The 16,233-nt window shown below is 38.1% G+C and overlaps 1 pseudogene; it reads right to left on the bottom strand.

Annotated features, from left to right (window-relative positions):
* Nucleotides 1-4,100, bottom strand: part of LOC102818443 — a 28,291-nt pseudogene extending 24,191 nt beyond the window's left edge.
* Nucleotides 4,101-16,233: the final 12,133 nt, after the last annotated feature.

The raw sequence follows: 16,233 nt of genomic DNA, 5'->3' as shown, positions 1-16,233 counted from the left end.
TAGAAACTTAGGGGAATATTGCATTTCTCTGTGGACATCCAGGGCTCATGTTTGGAATTAAATAAATATGACTAAACAATTTGATGAAAAACAATCTGCCGTTAACTGCCAAGTGGCTTCATTTGTTACACTCTTGCCTATAGGGCCTTGAACCTCTGACCAGTCTTACATGGTCCGCAACAGACCCAGACTTTAGTGGTGGTCAAAGGTCATAGTCTTGGATTCCTTCAATTTCTCTCTAGCCAGAAAAACCAGTATTTTTAAAAATAAGTTTGAGGCTTTTTCCTACATTTTCTCCCACTCTATGCAAGACTGTCCAATGTGATCCCTTTCATAGCAGTTGGTAGTGGTTGCCAGGTAACATCTAATTCTTCTGGTCTCAGAGTAATGGTGACTGATGTTAACATGGTCCAATGGTCCATTGAATTAGTTGATTCCAAGCACCTTCAATCATCAGTGCTCTTCTTTCTTCTGCACATGGAGAGACCAGTAATTTGACGTTGGATGGTCATTCAAAAGGTTTTAAGATCCCAGTTGCTACTCAACCCTTTAATCATGAGATAATATGCTTCGCTGTCGCATCTTTGTCTCTTATGCTGGCTTTTGCCTTAAAGTCTATTTTATTAGAAGTTAATATTGCCATTTCAGCTAATTTTTTTATTGCTGCCAGCTCAATATATTTTTCCATCCTTTGATTTCAAATCAAATTTTGTCTTTGTGTGTAAGGTGTGTCTCTTGTAGGCAGCATATTATAGGATCCTGTTTTCTTATCCATTCTGCTACTCTGTCTCTTGACTAGTACATTTAAGTCAATGATGTGCAGTGTAATTGCTGGTAGGTATGAATTTATTGCTGTCCTTTTGTGGTGTATTTTTGTGTGTGTGGTTCTGCTTGTTAATTTGTTTCAGATAATTTTCTGTGCTGAATTAGATTTGTGTGTTTATTTGTAAATTTTGTCATTACTTCTGTTTTAACATTTATTAAAATTTTATGGTTTTCCTTTTTCTTGATTTGATGTGAAGGTATATTAATTTTCTTTGTGGTTACTCTGCAATTCAGTAATTTCTTCTCCACTTTAAAACAATCTGTTTTACCTTGAAATCTAATTGACTTCTTCACCACTTTGAAGTTCTGTAACTACAAATTTCCCTCTTTGCTTTGTAGTTGTCTTCATTATAAATTCTTATCTCTGGTTCCCTGTTTTCAATTCATAGGTTTGTTTTACTTTGGATATTTCTATGTTTGGATTGAATTCTGGGTAGTTTTATCATGTATGTCAGTCCCAGGTTATTGTTTGCTGTTGTTGTTCTTCAATCCAAGGAGTCCCTTTAGTATTTTTTTTACAGTTGGTATATCAAATTTCTTTAATTTCTGTTAATCTGGAAATGTTATTATGCTGCCATATTTGAGGCACAGTTTTACTGGGTATGTGATTCTTAGTTGGCAGGGTTTTTTTCTTGCAGAGTTTTATATATATCTCCTCATTGCCTTCTTGACTACATGGTTTCTGCTGAGAAATCTGAGCTTAATCTTATTAGTTCTGTTGTGTAGGCTACTTTTTGTTTTTCCTGAGTTGCTGTCAGAATTCAGACCTTGTCTTTGATTTGTAGTTTGATTATGGTATGTCTTGGTGATTTCCCTTTGGGGAGTTCATTCATTCTTGAATGCTTATCATCTCATCTTTCATGATGTTAGGAAAGTTTCCTTCCAGCAACTCTTCAACTATCTTTTCTTTGTCTCTTCCTGTTCTGGAATTCTTATCACCTGTAATTTATTGTTCTTTATGTTCTACTTGAATCTAAGCCTTTCTTTGAGCTTTTTCATTCTTTTTTCTGGTTATTATTTTAGCTTAGAAATATTGAAAGATTTATCTACAAACTCAGTAATTCAGGCTTCCATTGGATCAAATCTACTCCTTGCCCTTTCAATGTATTGTTAATTTCTGAAATCTTAGCATTAATATTATGCATTTCTATTTGAAGCTTGTGTATTGTCTGTAATCCTTTATCTATTTTGTTTACTTGTTCCTGTAGTTTTTCCTGAATTCTTCCTTCCTCTCCTCGAACTTTCTGTCAATCATTTGGAGGTACCTAAATACCAAGAGGAAGTCTTGATGTGGCGCTGTGGGTTAATGCACCAGAATACAAAGCTGTTTGAACTGCAAGGTCGGTGGTTCAAGCTCACCAGCTGCTCCTTGGAAACCCTATACAGGGTTGCTATGGGTCGGAACTGACTCAATGGCAATTAACAACAACAACAAATATCAAGAAAATGATAATTCTATTGAATTCTTTTTCAGGGAGTTCCTATGCCTTTTTTCCTCAAAAATGTTTTCCAGCTATACCTTGTGCTCATTTGTTTGAACCATGCTGTCTTGATTCTTCATGTGAACAGAAATGGTCTGTTGCTTCTGAGACATTGTAGTAATGTTGTATTTGTATTTAATTGATGATTTTATGCTGGTGTATTCTTAGGTACTCACCAACTGTCTCCTGTTGGATGTGATTATGGAACGGAAGCATGTCCACTAGTCTCTGTTCACTATTTTCACAGTTCAGTTTAGGATGGGTTTGGCTGATATTAGTTGTTGTCATTGATCAGTTGTATAGAAGCTGGCATTGACTCTTGTCCTGTGGGTATGGCTGTAGGTAGTATGCTTTGAGTAGACTGTCTCTGTCGCCTGTCGGGTAAGGCACACAAGAGAGCAGGAAAACAACAAACAGGCAGACAACAGCAAAGAAAAGAAAAATTGGGGGGGGGGGAGGGGGAAAGCAGGCAACAAATAGAAAATTAATGCAACAACCAAAAGTGACGTACAGAAAAAAAGAGAAAACCATGGAAGAGAAAAATAAGATAGAAAGTAAAAAGAAAGAAACTAAGCAGAATGAGCAAAAGGGAAAGAAACTAGAGAGTAAAAACTAGAGAAAAACCAAGAAAAAAGGAGAGAAGAAAGAAACAGAGAAGCAGCAGTCGGGAAAGAGAAACAGAAAACAAGAAGAAAAAATGAAAGTGGAGATATAAAAGGATAACATACAAGAGAAGGTAAAGAGAGAAATAAGGAGGAGAAAGAATAAACAAAACCAATGAAAAGAAACAACCAGGATAGTTGCCAACCGCAGAGAGGATAAAATTCTGGGGTCTACTGCATGCCCATCTCATCATATGCTGGGTGGGCTAGAATTGAGACTCTGATCATTTTGGCCCTAAATGGAATTCCTATAGTCCTAGATATTGTCTGTTCTGAGCAACTAATCTATAAGTCGTATAGGTAGACCCCAAAGCAGCTTGGGTATCAGATATTTCCTTCCCAGAGAGGAGGTAGTTGAGGGAAAGAAGTCCCATTAGTCCCTTATTAGACAGAACAACCTCTGTAGATCTGGAGCTGGTCAGACCAGACTCCAGGTGTCAGCATTAGTGTTGCTAGCTCCCAACTCATTTTGATGAAAACAGAGACTTCACCAGGAATATATATGGGTGAGGACGGCTACTCCTTTGGTCAGCAAGGCAATGTGGAGTACAAGAAAAACTGTTGCAATTTTCTATCTGCCAGTAAACAGTATGTCTCTGTGCTACCAACCACCTTTGGTCTTCAATATGCCTATATAAGTTCAAGGTATCAACACTGAGCCTCACCTGCCATCACAGATCACCTGTCTTCTTCTTTTTTTTTCCATTCCCACATATCTGTTCAGCTGTTTCTCCTAGTTAGGGCTAGTCCAGAACTGCCCAGGGTCAACTGTCAAGGCTTCACCTGAATCCAGGTGACAGGGTTGGTGCAGATAGCTCCCCACCCACTTTTATGGGGCTTACAACTACACTGTTCACTTCTGTGAGGCTCTGACCCCTGGAAGAGCAGAAGCTTCCCTAGGGGTGTTCACAGGTGGAGGACAGCCACACCTCTGGTAACCAGAGGCACAAGGGAAACAAGAAAAAAACAAACAAACAAACAAACAAAAACGCACCTTTATCACCTTGAGTCACTAGTATGTTTCTGGATTACCAATATGCTGTTTTGTCTTTGAAGTTACTCACAGATGTTTAAGATGGTTATGCAGCATATGGTCGGCCAGCACAAGATACCAGGCTGCTTCTTTTGCCATGTTTGCTTAGCCTCCTCTCTCAATAAGCATTCTGTCCACTTCTCTGTCTCTTCATCTGAAGCTCAGAGTTCCAGGACCATCACCTGCATCTGTTTCATTTGGTTTTTCATATCTTTGTAGTAGATGATCTGCACAGTGTTATTTCCTACTCCACCACCTTGCTGCCTCCCTCCCATAAGGATTTACAGTCTCATAAACCTATATGGTGGACTCCTGATATAGTGCTTTAGGATAAGTAGTGGACTGCGAACCACAAGGTCAGTGGTTCAAACCCACTGACTCCTCCTTGAAAACCCTATACAGGATCACTATGAGTTGGAACCAACTTGACAGCAGTTAACAAACCCTGTATGGTGCTGTAGAATAAGTACTGGACTGCTAACTGCAAGGTCAGCAGTTCAAATCCGTCAGTTGCTCTTTGGAACTCCTATAAAGGGCCACTATGAGTCAGAACCAACTCAATGGCACTTAACAACTATAATCCCTATATAAGGTTGCCATGAGTCAGGATTGACTCAGTGGCATTGAGTTTGGTTTCGGTATATTTAACAAAACAAATGCTTCTACATTTGACATTCATGACAGGTGATACTTTTCTTGATCTGATCTCTTTGCTTACTTTCCAACTCATCACCACTGTATTAGTTTCCTAAGGCTGCCTTAACGAAATGCCACAAATTGGATAGTTTAAAACAATAGAAATCCATTGTTCTGAAGGCTGGATGTTTAAATCAATATGTCATCCTGGCCAGACTCTCTCTGAGGGCTTTATGGAAAGATTCCTTATTTCTCCCAGCTTTTGATCAGACCAGTCACTCTTTGGCTTTCAGCTACAGCTTAACTTCATAGTCACACGGTGTTCTTCTTTCTATTCTTGTCTTTTCTCTTTTTTTAAATAAGGGCACAGTTCAGATTAGATTGGAACGCACCCTACTCCAGTATGACTGGATATTAACTGATGACATTGTCAAAGAACCCATTTCCAAACAAGATCATATTCACATGTAATCAGTAATAGAATTTCAGCATATCATTTGGTAATGGTTATGTGCCAGAGAGTCAGTTCCGACTCATAGCAACCCTGTATAGGGTTTCTGAGGCTGTAAATCTTTATGGGAGCAGAAAACCTCATCTTTCTCCAGCTGAATGTATGATAGTTTCGAACTGCTGTCCATGAGATTAGCAGCCCTACTCGTAACCACTATCATTTAGGGGAGCACAATTCAAACAATATCACTCACCATTGCCCTCCATAAAAAAAACAAAAAACAAAAAAAACACCTTGCTCTTACAAAAATGTACCATATTGTCTCATGACGATCTCTGGGTGCATAATTCTCTCATTCATTTTGGTTGCATGGAAATCTTTTAACATGAGGGTTATCTCCCTATGAAGTTTGCAGTGATTCCTAATCTATCTGTGCCATAATACTTAGTCATATAACTGATTGAATTGCAATTGCCCTTTCATATCCCTGCCTTTCTACTAAAAATAAAACTCTATGAAGGAATAGGTTTATCTTTATAACTTTGGAATGCCTTTGGCCCATAAATATTGGTATGAATACTCCTTTGTAAAGGGTGTTTAATTCCTAATTTAGCTCAATTATTGCTATATAAAATGAAGCAAATATTTATTTAAAATACCTACTAGTCAGGACCAATCTTTAATGCTTCATATGCCAGATTTCTCAGTGTTTTCATGTGACTTAAATATAGTCAATTCTTGAATAGTGTGGGTGTGAACTGGAGAGATGAACTGCACAGAGAGTAACTGCTCACATGGAGGCAAAAGGTCACAGATTTTCAAGTGAATACTCACAATATTTGAGTTTACTGCAATAACAACACACAAAAATCATCTGAGTGCAGGTGAGCCCTCACAGTTCAAACCGTGTTGTTCAAGTGTCAACTATATGTTGTTGTTGTTAGGTGCCATCGATACGGTACCGACTCACAGAAACCTTATGCACAGCAGAATGAAACACTGCCCGATCCTGGGCCAACCTCACTACTGTTACCATGCTTGAGTCCTAGGATACTGCCACTTGGCCAATCCATTTCAGTGTGGGGTCTTCCTCTTTTTCTCTGACCCTCCACCTTACCAAACATGATATCCTTCTCCAGTGACTGGTCCCTCCTAACAATATGTCTGAAGTATGAGAGACAAAGTTTGGCCATTTTGGCCTCCAAAGAGCACTCTGGCTGCACTTCTTCCAAAATGGATCTACTGGTTCTTTTGGCAGCCCATGGCACTCTCAATATTGTCCTCCAACACCATAACTCAAAACCATCAATTCTTCTACGGTCTTCTTTATTCACTGTCCAGCTTTTGCATGCATATGAGGTTATTGAAAATACCATGGCTTGGGTCAGGTGCACCTTAGTCCTCAAGCTGACATCTTTGCTCTTCAACACTTTAAAAAGGTCTTGTGCAGCAGATTTGCCTAATTCAATATGTCATTTGATTTCTTGACTGCTGCTTCCATGAGTGTTGATAGTTGATGCAAGAATGAAGTCTTTGACAACTTCAATCTTTTCTCCATTGATAAGAATGTTTTTTATTGGTCCAGTGGTGAGGATTTTTGTTTTCTTTACACTGAAATAAGATCCATACCAAAAGCTGTGCTCTTTGATCTTCATCAGTAAATGTTTTAAGTCCTCTTCACTTTCAGCAAACAAGGGTGTATCCTCTGCACATTGCAGGTTGTTAATGAGTCTGCCTCCAATCCTCATGACACATATTTCTTCATATAACACAGCTTCTCAAATTATTTGCTCAGCACACAGGTTGAATAAGTATGGTGAAAGAATACAACCTTGTCGCATACTTTTCTTAATTTTAAAACATTCAGTGTTCCCACGTTCTGTTCGAACAACTGCTTCTTGGTTCAGGTACAGATTCCTCATGAGTACAATTAAGTGTTCTGGAATACTCATACTTTGCAATTTTGTCCATAGCTTGGCATGATCCACACAATTGAAAGCCTTTGCATAGTCAATAAAGCACAGGTAAACATCTTTCTGACATTCTTGCTTTCAGCCAAGATCCATCAGCCATCAGCAATGATAGCCCTCATTCCACGACCTCTTTTGAATCCGGCTTGAACCTCTGGAAGTTCTCTGTCAATATATGCTTGGAGCCATTTCTGTATTACCTTTAGTAAAATTTTACTCAAATGGAATATCAAAGAGATTGTTAACTATATATTCACCTGAAATTTATGACAAACTCAGATCCTTAGCCTTGTAAAGAATATAATACTTAGTAAGTTGGATTTTTTTAAGATTTATTATAAAAGAAAATCTAAAGAAATGGTAAACCTCATTTCAAGTAGAATGGATCAGCTAAAATATAAAACCAGAAAGTACACGTACATTATGTGGAAATGAGATTCTCTGGATTAGTCCTGAATTTGCACAAAACCTTTCATCTCAAATGTGTAATACATATTGGCATGTGGCTAAGTAAACTAATTATGAGAAAACACCATATTTTACTTAATTTAGCTCATCCTGGCCTATCTTCAAAGTACACCTGCTGGCTGTATTGACCAAAATAAACATTTCTATATTGCATAACTGAAATAGTTATATATATATATAAAGCCAGTTTAGATTTTTCCTTTCATTATCTGCTGAGTTCACAACTCAGTCTTGGTTAATAATTTTTATTGTTCCAAGCTATACTATAAAAGACATAGTGGAAGTTGCCTTGAAGAATTTAGAGAACTCTTAGTTATGAAAAGAAGTCACCTTTGCATGCTGATGAGACTATTGATATAGAGAAGTATAAACAGCAAAGGTTTAGAAGACCATGATAAATGATTAAGTATGGCATTCTATACAATCCATCATCAAATGCTCTTCTGTGAAAGTTCACCTAACTCACTTCTCATACCTTAGATGACTTTTTTGCAGATCAGTTTGATGAATTTAGAAAAACAAAATGCTTTTTTTTTTATGACTTTTATATAATAAGTTTAAAAGACAATGCAATCAGGGGAATTACTATAAAGTGTCACATATATCACAACATTCATGTGAAAACTTTTCATATTAGTTCCAGTTGCTTTTAACGACATATAAAGCCTAAAGCAATGCCATCATTCTGGGGAAGGTGATTTATATTCAATGCAAATGTCAAATTTTCATAAACCTAATCAAAAGCAAATAACTATTTCTCTTGATAAGAACTAGCTCTATTCCTACTCTCTCACTTTCCATCAAAGACACGTTCTACTGTTTTTTATTATGAGGTCTATTCTGAAAACTCAAACCTAGTAAAGATATACGTGATGTCTTGAAAACATGTCTTCAGCTCTGTATATGGAGGCAGTCTTCAAACCTGATTTCTTAGAATGTCTTGGAAACTTTCGCCCCAGCCAATATCTATAGAAGCAGAATCTCAGAGAGTAAGGCTTGGAATCTGCATTTTCAAAAGAGTCTTACATATCCAGCTTTAAATCAGTGAGTAAATTGGTATTTGAGAGTCATTGTCTCTCAAAGTGTCATTCTTAAAACATCAGTGTTACCCTCACTGAGGAGCTTGTTAGAAATCAATATAAAAAATTCTGGAGATATGATCTGCTGACTCATGTTTGACAATCTCTGATTTAGAAAATTAATTTGAGTGAGTCTTTTAAATTCAATAAACATTTATTAAATTCTCACTGTTTTGAGAAAATATAAATATGGTAAGATCCCTAACTTTATGAAAGTAACAATATAATCAATTCTATTATCTTTATTAGTGATCTGGTTTGTGATTTAAAACAGGTTACTTACTTTTTAATAGTGTCCCTTTCAACTACTATTTATTTTCTCTAGATTAGTATAGATTCCATATATAATGAGTTAAACTTAAATACATTATTACTGAAAATATTATCTACTAAATTGATTGTTCCAAAAAAATATTGAGAATCTTGGAACCTTTCTTTTATGGGAATCGTAGAATTAGAGGGGCTGGCAGAGGTAATACTTGTGCCTTGTTTTATATTCTAACCAAATTAAAAGCAACATTACAAGCTGCAAATAGAGAAGGAAGTTTCACACAGTAACAATGAAGACCCACTCTTGTTTCTTATGTCATTGTGAGATAGTTGTTATAGCTATAACATCAAAGATGTAGAAATTTAAGTCAAATGTTTTTATGGTGATCCCTCATCCTGTAAAGGCAGGTGTGTGTTCCTTAACATCCACATTAAATTCTGTGAAATAGGATGTTATGTGATTTGGATATGCAAACGCCATAGTAACACCTTTGGGGAGTCTGTTTGCAGTCATCCTCATCACTGCTGCTGCTGCTGGAGCTATTGGCATAGACCTGAGGAACTGGCCACCGCATCAGGAGCAAAGCAAGAAGGGTGCTGGAAATGAAGCCCACCCTGCCCCACCTGCTGCTCTAGCTACCTGAGCAGCAGTAACAGTCATTGCCATGGCTACGGCACACCGGACAAAGTCCCAGAACCCACGCCCAGAGCCATAACATCTGCTTCACATGCCTGTGTCCCAGCCAGGTTCCAGTGCTGAAGCGCCTGGGTGTAGAGGCTTTATAAAATCATTGTTGTTGTTGTTATGTGCTGTGGAGTTGGTTCCGACTCATAGCGACCCTGTACAGGGTTTCCAAGGCTGTAAATCTTTACAGGAGCAGAAAGGCTCATCTTTCTCCCGCGGAACCGCTCGTAGTTTCAAACTGATGACCGTGAGATTAGCAGCCCGATTTGTAACCACTACACTACCAGAGTGCCTTTAAAATCATTAGGCGGAATAATATACAAAAGGAGAGCTTTTTTTAAAAAAAAAAAATCCTATGGGACCACAGATATATGTGGTTGGACTTTAGGCTCATTGAACTTGGATTATAAAATCAAATGCCATACTATTCTCTTTACACTAGATCCCACTACCTACCTATTGAATGTGCATGTGTTGTTAATTGCCGGCGAGTCAATTCTGACCCATAGCAACCCTGTATAGAATTTCCAAGGAGCAGCTGGTGAGCTTGAACTACCAACCTTGCAGTTCAAATAACTTTGCAGTTTGACGCATTAGCCCACAGCGCCACACCAGGACTGAATGTGCATGTTGTTGTTGTTATGTGCCCTGGAGTCGGTTCCGACTCATAACGACCCTGTACAGGGTTTCTGAGGCTGTAAATCTTTACGGGAGCAGAAAGCCTCATTTTTCTCCTGCGGAACAGCTGGTGGTTTCGAACTGCTGGCGGTCAGATTAGCAGCCTGATTCGTAACCACTACACTAAGATAACCTAATTTCCAAGATGCAAGCAAACTGTTGTTTTACTTTCTATTCTATAGAACACCCTCTAGAAAAACATATCTTAAGAGGTTGCATTTGGGCATACCAGCCTTGAGCATAACATAAGTCTGGAGCATAACATAAGAAAATCAATGATCTGCATTGAGATTAATCACATATGGCAGTTCACAATAAAATATAATTGGAAAGAATTCAGTACAGTACCTGGACAATATCCAGGGTTGTTTTCCTACATTAAAAAGCATGAATTCCCTATCCTTCAGGCTGTAAAACAAATTAGTGCTATGAGAATCTCAAGAGCTCATACCTTTAAACACCCTTTCAACATTTAAAATTAGGCATTTATTTTCTAGACATCCAATTTCATCTGAGCTAGTGATTACTAGTGCTGGCACGGTTGTTGTTGTTTTTAAAGTACTGTCAAGTTGATTCCGACCCATAGCAACCCTGTATGGGGTTTCCGAGGAGCAGCTGGTGAGCTTGAACCGCAGAAAACTAGACTGCAAGGTCGGTTTGAACTGTAAGGTCGGTAGTTCTTGTAGTTCACTTGCCACTCCTAGGAGACCTTATACAGGGTCGCTATGAGTCGGAACTGAGTTGACGGCACTTAACAACAACAACAAAGTGATGACTATGAATTTTGTGTATGTGTATAATAAGTATGAATTGTTCTACCACATTCAAAATGGCAGATAACTCTCCTTTATTTTCCCCCAATCAACCCAAAACTGGCTCTTAGCTGCTAATTATCATAAATGACAAATCCAATATGAACTTTCAAATTTAGTTCTCCACTATTGATCAGATGAAATTTTGAAGTGTTTTAGCTTGAGAGACAATTAGAAGATGGTGAGCTCCACATGTCTCCCATCAATTTCATGAGACCTTTACAAAGATCCCTGATATTAAAGTTCTCAATTAACATGCTGCTTAGAAACACTCAGCTATCACCATCCAGACCATGCCACTCCAGGGATGCTTCATTGACTCAAGGACCAATTCTCTTCCTACTTTATCAACTTCAGGAATTCAAATTCTTTGAAACAGGCAACTTTTCACTCCAAATCTCTAAGCACCCAGGCATTGCTCTTCTTTCCCTCAAAGCCCAACCTATATAATGAGGCAATACTTTACACCTGTAAACAAAAGACTATACAGAGTAGGTATGCAAGAATGTGCCTGATTTTTCCTAACATATTATATGGAAATATATCAGAAACTTTGTACAGCCTAAATAAGAATTACGGACAATATCTAAGAGCCTTCTGTCAACGCAAATTCTTTCCATAGAGAAACAAATGGAAAGAATCAAATAGAATTACAGGAGATATATTTATCTTCAAACAACAAAATCTTATGATTAAGTTACAAAAATTATCTGTGTAAGTATCCACTATCCACCCATTGTAGTTACAATTACAGGTTACTAAAACAATACAAATTTATAATTATGTTGCACACACTAACTGTTCACTAATAATAATTCCTCAATAAATATGTTTGTTCCATCAAAGCTAGAACACACAAGATACTTCAGAGTGTTAGTACAGGGGAAGTAGACAACATATATTAAGTATGAATTAGTGTTCACTCTTAGTTAAGAGTTTCATGAAGTAAGGCAATGTCCACACTTATTGTCAGTGGGCAGAGACATCTTAGGTGTCAGCAGGTTTGCTGCTGGTCCAGATCTTACCCAGTAGCTTCAGGACAGCCCCAGTTTAGTGTCACAACTCTCAAAGCCAAAGTGCTTTGAGTACAATCCCAATGCCGGGTGCATACAGGCACAGAAAGCAGGCTCTCCCTACACGCCAGGTTGGGCTCCTAGTTGCCAGGGCTCATTCACATGCTCTGCTGTTTCCGATGCTATCGCAGTCCTAAACACATTACCATTCTGACCTACTTCTCTCAGAGTGTTCTGCTACTTGTCTATACAGCACATACTTCCTTCTGCTTTTTTCCTAGCCTCTGACTCTGTTTCTCCCAGCTTTGCTTTTGTTTCTCCTAGCTCCTCTGTCTACTAGGTTTGGAATTTCTGCTGCTACTGGTGCTTATCTCTTCAGAAAAATATTCCAATCTCTAACTCTTGAGGCTGAAATCCCCATCCTGGGACAAGTATTGAGAGGAGTCAGGATGTTCTTTAGCACAAAGCTTCTCTGTCTCCAAGGGATAGGTTCACTCTCCCTGCAAAGGCAGAATAGTCCATTGCTCCAGCATGGAAAGTTTGACTGCTTCACAGTCTTTCCAGGCCTCACTATGAATGAGCCTAATCAGAACCTCCTGAGGTTTAGCCAGCGTTGGACTCTTTAGGTCAGCCCCTACTCATTGGCCTTAGATCTGGTCTTGCTCTCAGAACCAGGACAGAAAGGCCAAACTGTCCACAGCAAAGGTATTCCATATCTCACACACATCATGTACACTTCATGCTTCATCATGGATACTTCACAGGACCAACATTCTAAAGGTGAGATTGGTAAAAGGAGTTGAACCTAATCTGAATAACCTAGTAAAGCTGACCATGAACAAGCTTAACTGACACCTGAACTTGACAGCTATACTTGATAGCTGACTGAATGTGAGTGAGGAAGGTAACAGAAAATTAGGAAGAATAACAAGATGAATAGTTAGTGCTTCCACTGCCTAGATGTTTCTGTCTCTCACTGAGACTGAACATTTTTAGAGAAAAAAACTTACAAAAATTATGGAGCATTCAGTTTTGTACATGATGAATTGAAGGTGCTTCTGAGATAGATAAGATTCTTGGGGGCAATGCAAATATAGGTTTTCAGTGGAAACACACTAGATATGAAACTCTGGAGTAAGGTCTGAGTCATCAAACTTCAGCTTGGCACAAACAGAAACTTGTTTTTTCTTTTAATTCCTTTAATCATGTGATTTCTGAACTCTTATATGTTCCCTCATCCTACTAACCTCCAGAATCTGAATTTATGTGGCTTCTTTTTCAGGATACAAATGACCTTTGAGTATAGCTTCTTAATTTTAGAGGGAGAGTTGAGTAAAACTGTTCTTAAAAACTACCGTGGCCCAATTCTCAGCCTAGCTATAAATAGGTATATGGAGGATAAACTTTCTAGGGAAAGGTCAACCATTCAAAGTTCAAAGGGTGGCATTTACCTAAGGACAAGGCTGAGAAAGAATGGGAATATGCGTGGGATGGAAATGCAAACCACAGGGAGGAAATGGGTAACTGTTGTTACATAGAGGGGATTACAATCATTAAGATCAAACAAAGTGTGTGACTTGTTAAATGTAAAACTAATGATCTTGTTTGTAAACCTTCACTTAATTCACAATAAAAAGTTTGAAAAAAAAACTCATGCAGAGAGATTACAAAGTCCTCCCAGTATAGCACTGTAGAAGAAGCACTGGACCTCAAGGACAGTTTGAACTGCGAGATCGGCAGCTCAAAATCACCAGCAATTCCTTGGAAACCCTAAACAGGGTCACTATGAGTTGGAACCAACTGGATGGCACTAAACAAAGAGTCCTTTTGATTCTAAGCAAATTGAAGAAAAATATTTTGTGCTACAATCCTAATAAAAATTCCAGTGGCCAGAGATCATATTCTATGGCATTAATGGAGTTCTGGTTTGGTGTTGCAGGATAATGCACTGGATCACAAGGTCATTTTGAGCCACAAGGCCAGTAGTTCAAATCCACCAACCACTTCTGGAAACACTATACAGGGTCACTACGAGGTGAAACCAACTTGATGGCACTTAACAGTAACAAGGGACAAAGAGTTCGGTTGATCCAACTGATATATATGTCATCTTAAACCATCAAGGATAACTTAATCTTCATAAGTTGCCACCCTTTTCTTGTTCCTCCTAATTTTCTTTAGTGAATCAAATCACCATGAATCCATCTATTTGAGCTAAAGAAAAAAAGTTTATTTTTAAGTAGCACCTCTTCAACTCAAGTGCTTTTGATCTCTCTATACTTCTCCAATTCCATCACCTTCTCAACATTCTTAACTAACTGCTCTAGTGAGGGCCTTAATGTTAATAAATAAACCATCATATTTTCCTGCCTAGTGTTTAAGCATCAGGTGAGCCTTGTTCTTACTCCCAACTTCCCACATGATTCCTATACTCCTTCCTCTAACTTACTTACCAGCTGGGAAAACTTGGGCAAATTATTATGCCCAAGAATCTACTTCCTTAGATGGGGATAATACATATTTCATGGAATTGTGAGGAATAACTAGTAATTCACTACATTAAGGCACTTTGCATAATGACTTGCACATGATAAACTTTTTTTTCTTCTCTCTTATTTTCTCTTTATTTCGTTTCTCTCTTTAACACTCCTTCTGCACTATGTATATATGGCGTCTTTCTCTCCCTTTCTTTTCTCCTCTCCTCATTCCTCTTTCCCTCCTCTTCTTATTTTTCCTTTGCACTTGTTACAGATACAATAAAGAATTAATCATACCACCTCTGGTTTAAATTCTCCTTAGTGAAATAAAGATCAGACTCCTTCAGGCTTAGCTCTCATTCTCTATAGATGTTTTTAGTGTTAAGTGCCATTCTGATACATAACGACCCTGTATAGTGTATCCAAGGAGCAGCTGATGAACTCGAACTGCACCAAAGTACAGATCAAACCAACTTTGCAGTCCAGCACATTAAGCCACAGCACCACACCAATATCAGCAAACTATCATGTACTATATAGCTACTCTGAAGTACTCATTACTGATTTTCATAGCAATCTTGAAAGAAATTATTATTAAGATTTATAACTGAGTAAACAAAGGGTCAAGAAAAAACATTGAAATTGACCAAATTACACAGACAGTAAGTGACGGTGACCAATTCACTATGATTCCAAAATCTGAATTTATTCCCATATAAATTTATTCCAATATAAAGAACTATGCTACACTCTGATGAGCACATTATATGTTCTAATTCCGTACCTTTGCACAAATAACTCCTTGTACATAAAATGTCCATCACTTCCTGATCTACATGGAAAACTCAATCTCACCTTTCTTTGTTTGCTCAAATGACATCTCTTCTGTGAAGCTTTCTGATGCTCAAAGACAGAGATAGAAACTTTATCTTCCCTGAAACCAGAACACAATTTATATAACTGTCTATATAACTAACTCTATTAAGGCATCAGTAAACTATGAAATCCTCAAGGCAGAAATGTTTTGATTTTTTTAAAGCTTTTATTGAGAATTGAGTGTGTGAATGTTTGCAGGGCAGACCATCAGTTTTACATTCAACAAATCATTGCAATGATTGCATTCCCCTTCGTGCACCATCAGCTCTATTGCCTTTTTTGTTGTTGTTGTACACATGCCACATTGAAAAAATATATATTTTTTTAATGTCCAAAGGGCATATTTTGCAAGTCAGCCTTCTGTCTGGAGGCACACTGCCTTTCTGAGTCCTCTGCTGCTCTGTCTCTCTGTGTCATCGCCTCTACTACCATCTCTGTTGTCACCACTTGTCTTGTTAGGATCCCTCCCTCCTCTCATGCTCTTCTCTCTCAATGGTCCTAGAGTTCTCTGTTCCTCTTCTACATTTACAACTGTGACAATCTCCATTAGTTCTGATAACAATTACTCACAATTTAATTATAATATCCTATACCCATCATAGAAAAAAAGGAAGACCCCTAATGAGATGGATTGGCCAAGTGGCAGCATCAATGTACTCAAGCGTGGCAACAGTAGTGAGGTTGGCCCAGGATTGGGTAGTGTTTTGTTCTGCTGTGTATAAGGTTGCTATGAGTCGGTACTGACTTGATGGCACCTAACAACAACAATACCCATCATCACCAGATTCATCTGGACAAGAGAAGAACTATTCAGTGG

Source organism: Chrysochloris asiatica, unplaced genomic scaffold (assembly GCF_000296735.1).
Source record: "Chrysochloris asiatica unplaced genomic scaffold, ChrAsi1.0 scaffold00010, whole genome shotgun sequence".
Classification (NCBI taxonomy): Eukaryota; Metazoa; Chordata; class Mammalia; order Afrosoricida; family Chrysochloridae; genus Chrysochloris; species Chrysochloris asiatica.
This window is presented reverse-complemented; position numbering and strand designations above follow the sequence as displayed.